This window comes from Suricata suricatta, chromosome 10 (genome assembly GCF_006229205.1).
Source record: "Suricata suricatta isolate VVHF042 chromosome 10, meerkat_22Aug2017_6uvM2_HiC, whole genome shotgun sequence".
Classification (NCBI taxonomy): domain Eukaryota; kingdom Metazoa; phylum Chordata; class Mammalia; order Carnivora; family Herpestidae; genus Suricata; species Suricata suricatta.
The window spans coordinates 134,015,408-134,030,938 of NC_043709.1; the positions used below are offsets into that span (position 1 = coordinate 134,015,408).

Here is a 15,531-nt window from a genome sequence, read left to right on the forward strand (position 1 = left end):
GCCAAATTATGGGAAAAGCCCAAATGTCCATCTACTGATGAATAGATAAAGAAGATGTGGTTTAGGGGCACCTGGGTGGCTCAGTCGGTTAAGCATCCAGCCTCGGCTCAGGTCATGATCTCACAGTTCATGGGTTCAAGCCCCGCATCGGTATCTGTGCTGACAGCTCAGAGCCTGGAGCCTGCCTCAGGTTCTGTGTCTCCCTCTCTCTCTGACCCTCCCCTGCTGGCACTGTCTCTCTCTGTCTCTCAAAAATTAATGAAAGACATTAAAACATTTTTAAAATATAAATAAACAAATAAATAAATAAATAAATATTTAAAAAAAGAAGATGTGGTTTATATACACAATGGAATGCTACTCAGCAATGAGAAAGAATGATACCCAGCCATTTGCAACAACATGGATGGACCTGGAAGGTATTATGCGGAGCGAAATAAGTCAGTCACAGAAAGACATTTATCATTCATTTTCACTCATATGTGGATCTCTAGAAACTTAACAGAAGACCATGGGGGAAGAGAAGGGGGAAATAGTTACAGAGAGGGAGGCAAACCATCAGAGAACAAACTGAGGGTTGATGGGGGAGGGGGGAAATGGGTGAGGGACATTGAGGAGGGCACTTGTTGGGATGAGCATTGGGTGTTGTATGGAAGTGATGAACCATGGGAATCTAGCCCCAAAACCAAGAGCTCACCATAAGCACATTCTTATTTTATCAAATCTCTACTTACTCCAATGCCTGTTTTAAAATATGACATCAGCCTTTCTATCTATATTTTGATTTACTCCAATAGCAATAGAATTACTTGCTTTTCACTCTTAACTCAGTAAGTGAAAGAACAGAACGGATATCCTTAATCAGACACATGACTGAGACGAAGCCCCGCTTTCCTTCCCCATGCAGACGGGACACACAGCACGGGAACAGACGTGTGGCCATGGCGCACAGCAAGTACCAATGCCATCTCAGGGGTGCACTGGCCTCAGCAAACCGAGACGTTTAAAGAACAGTGAAGTATTCGTGGTGTATTTCACAATCACAATATATCTAAAGAAGTCTTGCCACGAACTAGGGACAACTATTTTTGTGGCATATTACAACTTGTAAAGTTTCAGGATGAGTCAAATTTCCATTGTGGTCTTACTCTATTGGCTTTTCTTACTACTTTTGATATTTAGACTTACATATTGGGAATTTCCTTAGAGGAAAATAGACTAGAGTGATGCTGTATTCTGCACCATAAAAGATTTGAATGGGCTTTGGAAGGGCGGCATGGATGGTAATTAGTCAGAGCAGATATGAGCAAGCTGTCATGTCCATTGATAGAAAATCAGCAGATAGGAAAACTCTCAAAAAAACAGGTCAAAGCTATATTTAAAGAAAAATCTTAGTCAATCATTAGATTGTTTTTTTCACAGTACTTGTGATTGAATATGAAGACTGTATTTGAATTTAGATAAGCTCTACCAATGGCAATAAATGTTCTCATTTTTATGGATAAAATACACTTTCTTTAATGATTGGAAATGATAAAGTCATCCCCAATAAGGACGCTCCCCTGGGTATTCCCACACGGTACTTTTACATTTTTACACTCATTATGGAGTTATCTGGAAATAACAATGAAACTTTGGCATTTTTGCTCTTCTCTGATGTTTAAATTAGGGTATAATGTAAAGTAGATGCATGTCCTCGTGACCTTCTCCTCCACAACATGAAAGCCCATTACCTACGTGGGGATTCATTTCTACCCAGTTTAAGTCTCTTTCCATTGCCTGCGAGGACACATGACGTGCTTTGCCTCGGCTTTTGTCCCCAACTTTCTTCTCCAAAACCCTGGGCTCTGCTTTCCTGCTCGGGACCGTGCCCGCCGCTTGCCTTGCTCTTTCATGCAATAGCATGGCACCTCCTGTCATGTGACTTCAACAGTCTTTGTTTTTTCTGAATTGCTATGGTGACGTTCAGAGCATGCCTTGCCTCCTGTCATTGCTAAGTTCTTCATGGGGTCACTCACTCTAAGCTCTGGACGGGACAGGAGCCCCTCAGGGATGACTTGGCTCCTCTGTCTGCCTAGTGAGTTAGCTTGCTGCGGCGGCTGGAGCAAACGCCCATGGACTGGGTGGCAAACACGCCAGAAGTGGGTTGTCTTGCACTTCTGGAGCCCAGAGGTCCAGGATCCGGGGCTGGTTCCTACTGAGGCTCTGAGGGAGGAACTGGTCCAGCCCTCTCCTGCTTCCAGTGGTTTCCTGGCAGCCTTTGGCATTCTTTGCCTCGCCCCCAACTCAGACTTCATCTCCACTTGGCCTTCTCCCTTTGCATGTGCCCACGTCTTATACGGACACCACTCCGATCAGGTTAGGGGTCACCCCGATGACACCTTTTAACCTCATTCCCGTGAAAAGACCCTATCTCCAAATAAGGCCACATTCTCAGGGAGTGGGACTAGGACTTCAGTGTATGCATTTGACACAATTCAATCCATTACACCTGGAAAATTGTATGCCTAGGAGATGTGCCCAAATCCTGAAAGCCACTGACTTCACACCCATAGAGCCCTTGCTAACCAAGATGTCATCATCTTGAAGGCAAAAGAGGGCAGGAAGCATGTCTTGACAAGTCTCGAATTGTTTAAAAATGCTAGCTTGTTTGTGATTTGGGAGTTCATCTATGATGCTTTCTCCCCTCTTCCTTTCATCTCCCTCAGGAGGACAGAGGCAGAAAGCTCTCCTTAACGGTCACGAGTCTGACTCAGAGCCAGTAGGAAAGCTCTTGTTCTGCTTCTATTTTTGTTAGTATATATTGTTTAATTTGAGAGAGAGAGAGAGAGAGAGAGAGAGAGAGAGAGCGAGCATGTGAGTGGGAGGAGGGGCAGAGAGAGGGAGAGAGAAAGAGAATCCCAAACAGGCTCCATCCTCAATGCAGAGCCCAATGCAGGGCTTGATCCCATGACCCTGGGACCATGACCTGAGCTGAAATCTTAAGTCCGATGAATCCGACCCTCAACCAACCGAGCGCCCGGGAGCCCAAATTCCAGACTATTTTAAGCAGCCAGCGTACCTGCTCTAACCCGGAGCTGAGGGAGGCACAACACACTTCTACTCATTCTTCCTCAAAGTCATCACATCAGGCAGAACAAAATCAAGTCTTTGTTTTTTTTAATTTCAATTTTTTTTTTATCCAAGAGTTAATGAGTTCACCTGGGTTTAAGGAGATTTGTAATGAATTTTCAAATCCTTGCAATTATTATTTTTATTATAATGTTGGATTATTAATACCAAGCTAAAAATGTCGTTCAATATGCAAAACGAGGTGATGAGTACCACTTGGCTTTTAGGAAGTACCTTAGAGAAGCAGTCCATTATGAGAGTAATCGCAGGTTATAGCCAGCTCTCAAAAGACCTGGCAAATAAGGTTTTAAAATCAAGGCACTTGCAGGTCATTATAACAACTAAATTGGTAAAACATACTAGAATCCCCACATAATAAGTGTCCCTTAGAGAATAGCGACAAATTATATTAATATTGCATTTCAAAAAGAGCGAAAGAATAAGACTCAGTTGAGGTTAAAATGACCACGTCCAGTGATATCAGTGCAGAGAGTCCACAGCATCTGCCCCTGTTAGTCGTCAGGCTGGAGGGGCCACGTGGTCCCTAGAGCCAGCCAGGTCATCACTTCAAGGCCATTCTCCCACATTCCACACAAGTGGCCACGTCAGATCATCTCACAAGGCTGTCCTCACAGCGCCAGGAACAGGCTCCAGTTACCAGGAGTGGTGAACGGGAAATGGGGAAGGGCCAGCAGGAACCCCGTAGGACTAACGGAAGCAGGAAGATTGTGGGGCGCTGAGGGCAGGAGTGTGGAGTGAGGCACACGTGCAGACAGGGACACAGGGCTGCTGCTCCGACAGGACGTGGGCAGCTGGTGGATGAGCTGCTTGCGCAGGAGGAAGAAATCTCTGGATTTGTGGACCTGTAAGTCCTGTGACATTGTCATTTACTTCATTTAGCTCCAACCATGAGGACACAAGTAAAGGGATAGAAAGTGGCCTCTGACCTACACTATGCCCCAAAGCGCTCATGCCTCATGCATAGGGGAGGGGGGCATCTTCCCATTGAGTGAACAGCGACTCTTCCTGTGGACATGGAAGTAGACTCACTAGTGCAGAGCGTTGACAAGTAAGAAAAGCAGTGTAAAAATAAAACAAAATATGCAGGACTTGTTGCATCCAAAAGTGTTTCCTCCTCCAACAAAGTCTTGTGTGTGTTTGTGTGTGTGAAAGAGATCTGTCCCCACGTAATCCAAAAATGTGCTTCATTTTAACCTTAATTTTTCATTATCTGATACAGTCACAAAGTCTAAAATAAAAGAGATAGATAAGGAAAAAAGAATCAGGAAACGCTTCTTCAAGAAGTGTGCTCAGATGGAGTTCATCACACGAGATGGTCGGTCCCATGACTCCAGAATCATACTCTGATGGTCTGTTTGTTTGTTTTTACCAGAAGCAACATTCCCGAGATTAAGCACCAGCTACCATTCAGAAGCACCCAAAGTCTGGGACTCGAGTTATCGCAACAGGTTTGAAGGCTCAGGCAAAAGCTGTCACGAGCCTTCGAAATTTAGCCTTTGCAGAAATCAGTCGTGCCATTAATTCAATTAACTGTCACTGGTATTGCATTATCCACCAAGTTACTGATTTTTTGGATGACCATTTTGATTGCTCATCTGAGAGTAATAAAACACTGTGGCTCTTTCTATATTCAGGGGAAGTAAAGTGCCAGGACAGTTACTCAGACAGTTCATGTCAAACTTGGATTCTGTCCTGAACTGTCGGCTGGATCGTGGCTCACAACAGTGGACAATTGTGGCCGGGATCCACGGGAAGTAATTTGCAAAACTTTGCTCCCATCTGTGTGATATGAAGCACGGCGGTCCCCAGTTACACACTATTTTGTCCTTCCTCTTCCCTGTGCTCCACGAAACCCAACAAAGGAACAAGAACCATTCCTAAGAACCAGTTAGAAATGTGTTTTCAGGGCGCCTGGGGGGCTCAGTCAGTTAAGCATCTGCTCTTGATTTCAGCTCAGGTCCTGATCTCACAGTTTGTGGGACTGAGTCTCACATTGGGCTCTGCATTGATAGCTTGGAGCTTGCTTGGGATTCGCTCTCTCTCCTCTCTCTCATTCTCTCTCTCTCTGTCTCTCAAAAGTAAATAAATAAACTTAAAAAAAGAAAGAAGAAAGAAATGTGTTTTTGCCAAAGAGCAAGAAAACTGCACTGGGTTGGGGAATGTATATTACATATATAAACACTTTTAAAAACAAAAGCAGGTAGCCATCTTAACTGGCTTCTAGAAAGGCTAAATACAAGTTGTATGAGTTTTTAATGGCTTAAAAGACTCTATTTCAGGCATTTAAATACCATTATTTTTAACAAATGTAATTTTGTTTCTGCTATAAGTTCTTGGCAACACTAGGAGAATTTTGCAGAGGAAATTTTGTCCCTGCTATGTGAATTATATTAGATTGTGAAACTTTTCTAGGACATGAAGACTAAGTAACTTTAAAGGCCACCTTGATCTCTACAACTTTATGCTTCAGGGACTTTGGCATCACACAGAACTGAGTTCAAATCCAGACTCTGCTGCTTTCAGTAGATTATCAGAAAGGTTTCTGAACCTCTCTGAGCTTCATTTTATTCATCAGTTAATTGAGGTTAATGGGACCTACCTTAGTGGGAAGACTGGGTTCAAGAAGAAATAGAGTTGAATGGGCTAGTGGGATAAAAATAAAATGAAAATGGCTCTTTTAGTGGGAATGTTATGCCTCCTGACTGGCTGCTTGTATCAGTCAGGACAAGCTAGATCACGCTGTGGTAACAAAGACACCTCCAGTCTCTGCGACTAGGAACACAAGCTTTGGATTTTTACTTTCTGGTTCCACTGATGTTTGAGCTCAGGTGTGGAAGGGCTCACACCATGTGTAGAGCTGACCCTCAGCTGCATGGGGCTCGAGGCCTGGATTCCAACCCCTGAGCCACCATTTTTAAAGTTCTGTGGCCCTGGAGAGTGACTTAACGTCTCTGAATCTGGTCATCTTACCTATAAAGTGGGGAAAATAAAAGAACCTACTCTCACATGTTGGTTGGGAGGAGGAAAAAAGTACCAAATGCACAAAACATTAGGATCAATGCCTGGTCCAGACTAAACACCATATGCATTCTAGCTAAGGAAAACCTTGGTTTGTCAACATAATTTGTTCCAGAAACATGCTTGTAATCCAAAGCATTTGTATATCAAGGAAAAATTTCCCCTAAGAAATAATGGAGACTCAGATGATTCATTTCATAACCCACAAGTATTCATATAAGAATGATTATAATACTGTAATATAACACAAAATCATAAAGAAAATACAAAATATAAAGAAAAATAAGCAAAAATAAACAAATTATTGAGAACCTTTGTGGCCGGTGTGAGGGAGATAAGAGCGGCAGGGGTATCAGGTAGGACGACTTTCACTGTCACTAACAGGGGGTGACTACTGTCAGTATTAGTAAAGTCTTGTCATACGCTGTAGCCAATGTAACTGGCAATAAGGCAGCAGAGGAAGGGTCTCTATCTGCAGGCAGCTCGATCTAGAAGGAAGCAAAGCATTCCTAAGTTTCCTCTTGTGTGGCAAAGCAAAGGACTGTCCCTAGGTGCTTTGAGATGACAAAAAACACACTAGTGCCAGGCGCAGGTACCTTCCAACATGCTGGAAAATCACTGATTTCTGCCAAGCACCACAGCCTGAGACCAAGCATCCAAGCATGGCGGACGATTACCCACAATCCTGCAGTGAGAGGGAGAGAAGAACCATTGGCTCGGTGGTGATCACGTGATGGTGAGCATCATGTACTATTGACGTTGCAAGACATCGCTCATTTATCAAGTTAAAATTTAGTAGAAATGTTTGCTCATCTTGTGGAACCCCTGAAGAACAAGTGACTCATAATCCAAGGTTTTATGCATTTTTATTTTTTTGTTTTAGAACAATACATGTCTTTTATTCACAAAAATAACTTTCTGGTCATACATTTACTCAGGACCTTTTGGAATATAAGTCAAGGTAGATTTTTGGCAATGGTAACAATCAAGTCTCTCTTCAACTTCAAAGTGAGTTTTTGGAAGAGCATAGATACATTTAGTTTCTCTGCCAGCCTCCGTGCAGAGAGAAGCAGCCTGGTCTGGAGCCAGGCAACCGTGGCATCACATCTCAGCTCCGCTACTGACCCACCAGAAGGGCAGCATTAGACAGATAAGGAAATTTCCTAATTCTTCTCCCATTCTGTGTCCTCGTCTGTAAGCTAGGGTAGGATCAAACTGCCTCATAAGGCTACAGGAAGGATTAAATCTGAAATTGCTTTTGAAGTGCTTATTCTCACGTGCAGAACACAAGAAGTTCTCAACAAATGTCGATATTAAAATATCATTAGCATCGACATTTTTGAAGTATTTCCCTCCATTCAAGACCCTGATCAAGAGATCCATTTTACAAAGTGCTCTCCAAAAACCTCCATTATTTCCTGATTCTCGGAATGTTCACTTATTTGACACATTTCATAGAGTCAGGTTTCTTCTTATTTATTCATAGCCTGTGGCAATAAACACATTGTTTCTTTGTCTTTAATGGATTAGCCAGGATATAATCTTCTTAAAGGAAAGCCCCACAGCACACGATGCTAAATAGATTGCAGGTGTTAAGACAGCATCTGCAGGTTATCGTTTCTTTTTCTAACTGGTGAGTCCTTTTCACGGATCTGTGCAGTACAACAAGAATAACAATGACAACAACAGTAATAACAACCAGCACTTTTGAGTGCCACAATCCTCGCAGATCATCCCATTGGAAAGCTGGTGTATATCAGCAACCTTGCTCTGACACAGAACTTACTGACCTAGCTCAACAGTGCCTGCAGCTCCTCAGTGTATCTGTGGGTTTATTGCTCAGACCTCCCGCAGGTCTAGCCCGCGCTGACACATGGAGCTGCGTTTAGCTTGCAGGTTGGCAAGACGTTGGGCTCACTGGGAACAGCTGTGATCTGTGCCTGTCTTTCCAGAAGGCCTTTCCTGCCAAGCATCTTCACAGAATGGAATCTCCAGTGCACCACCCTCGCCCCCTACACCAGCTTGTCCCACATGCATTGTGTTCTGTTTGCTTGTCTCCTGTGTTTTGACAGCTGGCTGGCCAAAGAAAGTCTGGGCAAAGCCTAGGGTCAGTGTAGACGAGGATTCACACCAAAGGAGCGATGCCCTGGGCTGTTCCTGCAGAAATCTACCAAGTGCGTGATCTCATTTTTACCAGCACGGGAACCGAGGATGGGAGGCACGAAGCCTCTCGCCTAGGTCACCCGGCTAGTGGGTGATCGCACAGAATCTGAGCCCTACGTGTCCTCTTTCATCTTATTCTTAGTTCTAGGAAATTAGTAAAAATCAACAGGCTTTTTTTTTTTCTATTGGAATTTTGTTTGGGTGGAGTCAACAAAATAACGAGATGAACCCACAACGGGACTCTCTGCGATGCCTCTCGTAACACACATGAAAGACAGGACGGCAGAGGGCTGGATTTGCTGCCCGGAAACCACGCGTGTCAGGGTCCGGGTCCGGAAGCTGGCTCCAAGCCTCCATTGAATGGGGGCACGGACACGCGGCGGAGCTCTCGATTATGAGCGGTAGGCAGACTGTCCTGGGAGGACTGTTCTTTCCAAATATGTTTAAACAAAAAGACTCTGGGCTCTTCTCCTTTTTTTTAACAGATTTTTTGAGATATAATTGATAACTCAATTATATAATCGATTACAATCAAGGTAGTGGACATACTTGTCATCTCCAAGGTTTCCGAGTGCCGCTATTTACACTTTCTTTTTCCCTCCTCCTTCTTCTGTCTCTCTCTCCCTTTCTTATTTTCTTCTCATTGGCATAAGAGCACTTAATGCAAGATCTTCCTCTCACTTTTTTCAGCGCACAATACAGTATTTCTAACTACAGACACAACGCTGGACAGAGGACCTCCAGAACTCACCTTCCATAACTGAAACTTTACACCTTTGAACAACAGTATCCCCCTTTTCTCTAAACCTGAACATGGAGCAGCCTGGACAGGCGGCAGGTGCCCTGGAACCATGAGAATAAATATTACAAAGCCAAGATGATGAATCAGAAATTGAAACACGATCCTGGATCTTTGATGATGTTACTAAGAGGTTCCTTTAGCCCCAAATCCTCCCCCTTGGTACTTAATTTTATGTAAACTAAATACAAGGTCAATCGTGAATACCTCTATTAATTGTACCCTCTGTAACCTGCAGCCGAATGTCACCCCAACTGCACTAAGGGACGTAGAGCCATTTCAAAAAGGGGGAAGTTGACGACACGGAAGTTTTTCAAGCGATACTAGGTAAACAATCCTAGCAACGCTTTTAGAATGTCAACAGTCTGATCATTTTGCAAGTGCCAATTTGGCCGTGCTGACGAAGGAGACTGTTGTTACAATTTCTGAAACAGGGAAGTCATTGTTTTCCCTTCTTTTGCTTCTGGAGCCTGAGCCGAAGGCACCAGGCCTCCGTGAGGTGGGGCTCAGGCACGTCACGTGGCGAACTAGCTTGCTGCGTGGCCGTTGGACCCAGCTGTTGTAATTTAATAAAATAATGTCAGAATGGTTTTTAAAAAAGATATCTGCCAACTTCAGATAGAAATGGCTAACATCACAGATAACAAGTTTCTGAACATCACTGTGGAATAAGCAAAACATCCCTAATCCATGGTCTGAATGAAAAATCACTTTTGTAATTGAACAGAAAGGGGACTCATAGTTCAGTGGCCTACATCGAGCAGTTAGATCAGGCACAGGTCATGTTAGGTTAGAAATGCAAATGGTTTGGGGGGGTTATTTTATGACGCGCATGCGCTATCTATGAGAACAATTAAAATGTGTTGATCTGGGGTGGCGTCAGCCCACGTGGCTTTATTTTCTGATCCAGTCGAGGTTATTGCCGTTAATTGAAAATCTTGCTATTACACTAAACAGTGTGGCCCGCACTGACGAGTTCATCTCCTTTCTTTGAAATTAATTTTGCGCTGAATGAAGAAAGGAACACCATGAAAGGGAAAGGTATTTTCCCTTTTTCTACTAAGAAAAGACGAAATAATTTTAAAGAAAGGGGATCTGGTTGAAGCTCCCTGGTCAAGTACCAGAGAACATAATGGGATTTTTAATTTTATTGATAAAACACTCTCCGTTCAAAAAAAATTAAAGTGAGCCTTTTGTAGAAGTTGGCGTCTGGTGCCCTGCTTTATGTTTACACGCCAGTTGGAGGGGAGAACTGAGCTAACTCTCTGGATCATTCCAGGAGAAAATAAACAGCCCTCATATCTCAAAATAGCCAGAATTGTGTGCAGAATATTCTTAATATTTTGTTGCCAATCCAGAAACCAAAGTAAAAACAAACAATTTGAGCACACCCAGGTACATCTTGGCTAGTCATCTAGCAGACCAGTGAATCAAGCAACGAATGTTACTTTTCATAGTGGGAGGCACATATTTGGCTAGTCCCCGAGGGGTACGAGTAATTACACGACCCGTACCCGGAGCCCTAACAGCAGGGCTTCCAGTCGAGGTGGGCAGGGAAGCACGTGCGCACTGCGAGGGAGCCCAGAGCCCCACGGAGCAGAGAGAAACAGGGAAAACCCAGGCCCCTGCTTGTACCGGTGGTTGAAGGCACCTTGTCTTAGCTTGAGCCACGGTAAGAGCACCCCACAGACGGGCTGCTTACGCCACAGGCATTTATCTCCAGAGCTCGAGAGGCTGGGAGTCCAAGATCAAGGTGCCAGCTTGGCCAGGTCCTGGGGAGGGCTCTCCTCTTGGCTTGCAGACCACCACCTTCTCATTGCGTCTTCACAGGGAGGAGGGCAACAGAGAGCTCTCTGGTGTTCTTTCCTCCTCTGGTAAGGACGCCAGTCATATTGGGTCAGAGTCCCACGTTTATGACCTCATTTAATGGCAGTTACACCTTTAGAGGGCCCGTCTCCAAATACAGTCACATTGGGAATTAGAACTTCAACCTGCAAATTGTAGAGGGACATGATTCAGCCCACAGCGGTCCATGGGCCGGAGGAGGCCAGTGTCCTGTGGGCCATATGATGGTGAGCCTGGGCTGTCCCCTTCGGAGGCATGAAGTCCACGTCTTTCAGAGGCCACCACCATCACACTGCGGGTGTAAAACCCTTGGAGTCTGACTCCCAGTGGCCCCCGCCCCGGAATTTGTTCACGTGCCCTCGACGGGCCTTTGCTTTTCATCCAAACAATTAAAAATGACCCCCCAGAAAAGATGAAACAGATGGGAGGTGTAATCTCACACACACGTGCTTTCCAGAGACTGCCTTGTTAGTTACCAGCTACAGGAAGTGATGTTTTTGTGGTCGCTCCTTATCACTTGATGGCTCTACAGAAGAGGCCTCCTATGGAGGCTGACGTGTACGTGCAAGAAAGACAGAATTCCTCCCCTCTGCCCCCTGCTGAAATACGTGCTCACAAGAGCTGGGATTTCGCTGTGTTTGGACATAGCCCTTGGCACACAGCTGCCCACTCTGGTTTGAAGGCAGGATGGCTGACCGAGGCCGCAGACCTGTGTTCTCCCTACCTCCTGGCCCTCGTCATCCAGGAAGGGAATTGTAGGTCCTTGCATGTAAAATGGCGCTGTGTGTCCAGTTAAAATGGCCGTGTTCAGGCTGCTCTATGTCCACCTCGGTCAACAATGAAGCAGCAGCGCCTCAGTATTCAGGGAGTAAGATAATAGATCAACGAGTCACCGGGATTTGAATACCCTGAGACAAGGGGGAAAAATTTTTATTAGAAAAGTGACATTTTCGAAGTAGCATTTGAGGACTCATCGGGCCATCGTGGGAAGCGTTCACCAGAGCCGGGGGGGGGGGGGGGGGGGGGGGGGGGGGGGGGGGGGGGGGGGGGGGGGGGGGGGGGGGGGGGGGGGGGGGGGGGGGGGGGGGGGAGTGTGGCCGGAGCAGGAAGACGCTGGGGAGACAGATGGGCCTTACATAGGAAGGAAAATAGGGCAGTGGCCGTGGGGACAGGCAGGCTGGCGCGGACAGATCTGAGGGTTGCCGAGAAAGCCCATCCGCTCTTCGGAAGGGGAAAGTGGGGGTCAGAGAGTCAGCTCTCGGGATCCTGGGTTATGGGCTTGGGAGAAAGAGGTCACCGTTCACTGCTGGGGGAGAGGCCTCACTGGGAGAGACTGCACCTGCCGCCTGAGCCATCCCCATCCCCGAGAGTTGGGCTCCTGCAGAGCCCCACCCCCGGCTAAGGCCACGTCGCACAGAGACGGTCAAGAGGGAAGGACAGGACACAGAGGGCAGAGGACAGGGTCCGGACACCACCTGGGCATCCCAGCCACCAGCACTGCGTCATCTGTGCCGAGAAACCAGAGAAGGAGCCGCCTCAGCGGACCGCACATCGCCCTGCGCCCCGCCCCCCATCTCGGAGCAGCCAGATGAGGCCGCATCAGCCCCTCTCTCTGTCTGTGTTGACATTCCCTCTCAAGCACCTTGAAATGCATGTATTTATCGGCTCCTGTTAAAAAGTACTCTTGCATGAAAGCAGATCAAAGTAGCGTTGCCCATCAAACAGATAAACGAGGGAGGGGAAGTCGGGACACGCAGCATCCCACCGCCTGGCTGGCTGTTAGGCTCCCTGGAGACCAATGAGATGCCTCTACAGATTCTCAGATGCCAAATTCCGAGTCATCGCATTGTGATCTGTGTGCAAGGGAGGAGAGAAATACCACACGACGAGTCTACTCTAGGCTCTGGAGTGTCTGAAATTACCCCCACCCCCACCCCGCATCACAATACTCAGATTGAGCTCTCTGGGAGAAGTAATTGCAAACCATAGGAAGTAACTTTAAAAAAAAAAAATAGAGTCCCGTGGATTTCCAGACACTGAAAATTCCAGTAGCCTTTTACCAGGGAACCAAGAGGGGGCAAGAACGGCTAATACAAATTCTTGTTGGGAGAGCTCCTGTGGACACCCCACAGCGAGACCTCTGTCCTCTGGGCAGACCTTTGCAGGTGCTTCTCGAGGAGTGCTGCAGAGCTTTGATGTGACCCAACGGCCCACTTCTGCAAAGTGGTTGGCTAACATTCTGGAATGTAGTCTATGGCTGTTCAGTGAATTCTTTCCTCTGAGCAAACACGCTGGCCCTAGAGGTGTCCCGCACGTGGTCACTTATTCCCGTTCGCCACCCCAAACAAGCCAATGGCCTTACCCAAACGGCCGAGAAGACCAGGTCATTTTTAAGTGTGCTCCATTGAAGGTGTTTTACAATTTGTGCTTTCCCAACAACACAAAGAATTGTACAGTCTTTGAAACGACACGAGAATCCAAAAGAAGGCACACCACGTAGGGAAAGAGGCAACAGAGGGCAAGTCACACAGGATAAATGAATGAAATAACAAAATCCTCCCAGAGAGGTTATTTTCGTTTTGGTGAAGTCCTAGTAAAATCTGCTCTAGGAAGGAAAAGTTAGGCCTTTGGGGGAGGGATGCATTGATCTACTGTTTTTCTCCCTGCAGGCTTCTCCTGTTTTTAAAAATAAGTATGCTCCAAACTAGCTTTGAGAAATGTGTTTGTAAAGGCAGCCTGATGATAAAGCCCAGGAGATGACGGAAAATTGGGGGGCGGGGGGTCTCGGTTTCCCCCGGTGGCAGTGCCTGCCGAGTGGGTCCCAGTCAACAGGACACAGCTGGAAACCCCACAACCCCCGCACACCTGGGGCATCCCTACAGAGGGAGGGGGCCGTCCAGCAGGCGCCCACAGATGATCTACACAGACGTCCAGGGAGACAGCTCCAGCATCACCAGTAAAACGTGTCTGGTGTGAAAAAAAAAGAAACTTCACATTGATTCCACCTTTTTATTTTCAATTTTCAACCATCTTTACATGTGATTTGCACAAGCTTTACGTAACCTCTTTCTCGTGAATATAATCTGCAATCAGCCATCCTCACGTCGTTAAGGACAGAAATGGACCTGGCTTTTACCCTCTGACATGATTTCATAATGAAATGTCCTTTTCAATGCACCGGATCACTGACAAGCCGAGGTCCTAGTCAGCCTTGCTTTCAAAAGACTCGCCACGCCTCACCTGTACCGCAAGCCAGTCATTTCTCGAACGATCCCTTTCATCTACAGATGAGGAAATGAGTCAGCCTTACTAACTGTTAGCTCATCCTTGGCGTTTTGTTATTCAGCATTTGCAAGGGCACAAAGGCTGTATCACCAAGCACACAGGTCCTGCTCATACCTCTTCTTCAAACAACCCCAGGTTCTGTTGTCCGAGATCTTTCCAGTCTCTCTGATTGGGAAAGTGCCCGGCCGGTCACAAGACGACATGACTCATTGTCACTGCTCAACTTCAGCTCAGCCCAGAGCTCAAAGAACAAAATCTACTCTGTGATGTCACCCCTTTGCTATGTGTCTTTAACATAGTTTAGATACAGACCTTGTTGGGTAAGACAGAAAGCTTTCAAACGAGAAGAACGTGTCTCCGTTACTTAGGAGAACAAACATTCTGGGCTTGTGTTTGATTACAAACGCCAGACACGGTCCAGGAATCCGGGTGTGTGGTCTCGGCCGATGTGAAGTATTCCGCAAGGTTTTCACCGGTCACCTGGGCTGGTCCAAGTTTAACCCAGCTGAAGTACTTGGGCCTTCAGCAACCACTCTGTTTCCAGAACAGATGGAGAAGTGTTCTCATTTACAATTATTTGAAACCTATAAAAATAATTCACAGAGAGCTTTTACGTGTGCCTCAAAATCAAGGAAAATATAAAATGTTTGTCGGTAGGCATGGGCGTCATCAAGAACCTCTTTCTCTTCTTTTACAATTATTTAATCAGCGGGCATTGCTCTTACACTGACAGAAATTAAGTGGAAATAAAGGTGTCCGGCCTCCTCAGGGCTAGCTCCATAAGATGAAAACCCCAAAAGCCAAAACAAACTGTTAGAAGGTAGATTGACAGCTCCCCCATACCTTGTGGACACCTCATCACACTGTTAGTAAAACTCCACAACCAAGAATGAGATCACTGTTTACCTGACCAAAGTCCTGGTCCCAGGAGAGTCGAAGAGCAAGGGCTTTCCGTGGCCGTCAGCTAGCCCACACTACCAGCCAACGCCTCTAAGAAGCTGAATCACTCCTTTTGGAAAAATCCGGCCGAAATGCAGAAAGCCCACGGGGCATTGTACAGCCAGGATGGAGGAAGCATTTTTAATTGAGCCGATGACACCATTTCCTCGGGATGCTTTCAGCTGGAAACTTGGAGAACAGGACACGGCAGAGAAGGTTGCGTTTGGGAAAGCTTTGGTATCCTGTGAAAAGTCGGGTCTCTTTCAAATTTAGCAAATCATTGTTTAGCTTCCTCCTCCCCCCCCCCCCCCCCCCCCCCCCCCCCCCCCCCCCCCCCCCCCCCCCCCCCC

The 15,531-nt window shown here is 46.3% G+C and overlaps 1 long non-coding RNA gene across 1 annotated transcript; it reads right to left on the reverse strand.

The window, feature by feature from the left end:
• Window positions 1–13,952: 13,952 nt before the first annotated feature.
• On the reverse strand, window positions 13,953–15,482 carry LOC115305039. The gene is made up of 2 exons (XR_003914735.1): window positions 15,149–15,482; window positions 13,953–14,826 (listed from the first exon to the last, which is right to left on the reverse strand). It is a non-coding gene; the product is annotated as an uncharacterized LOC115305039 (long non-coding RNA).
• Window positions 15,483–15,531: the final 49 nt, after the last annotated feature.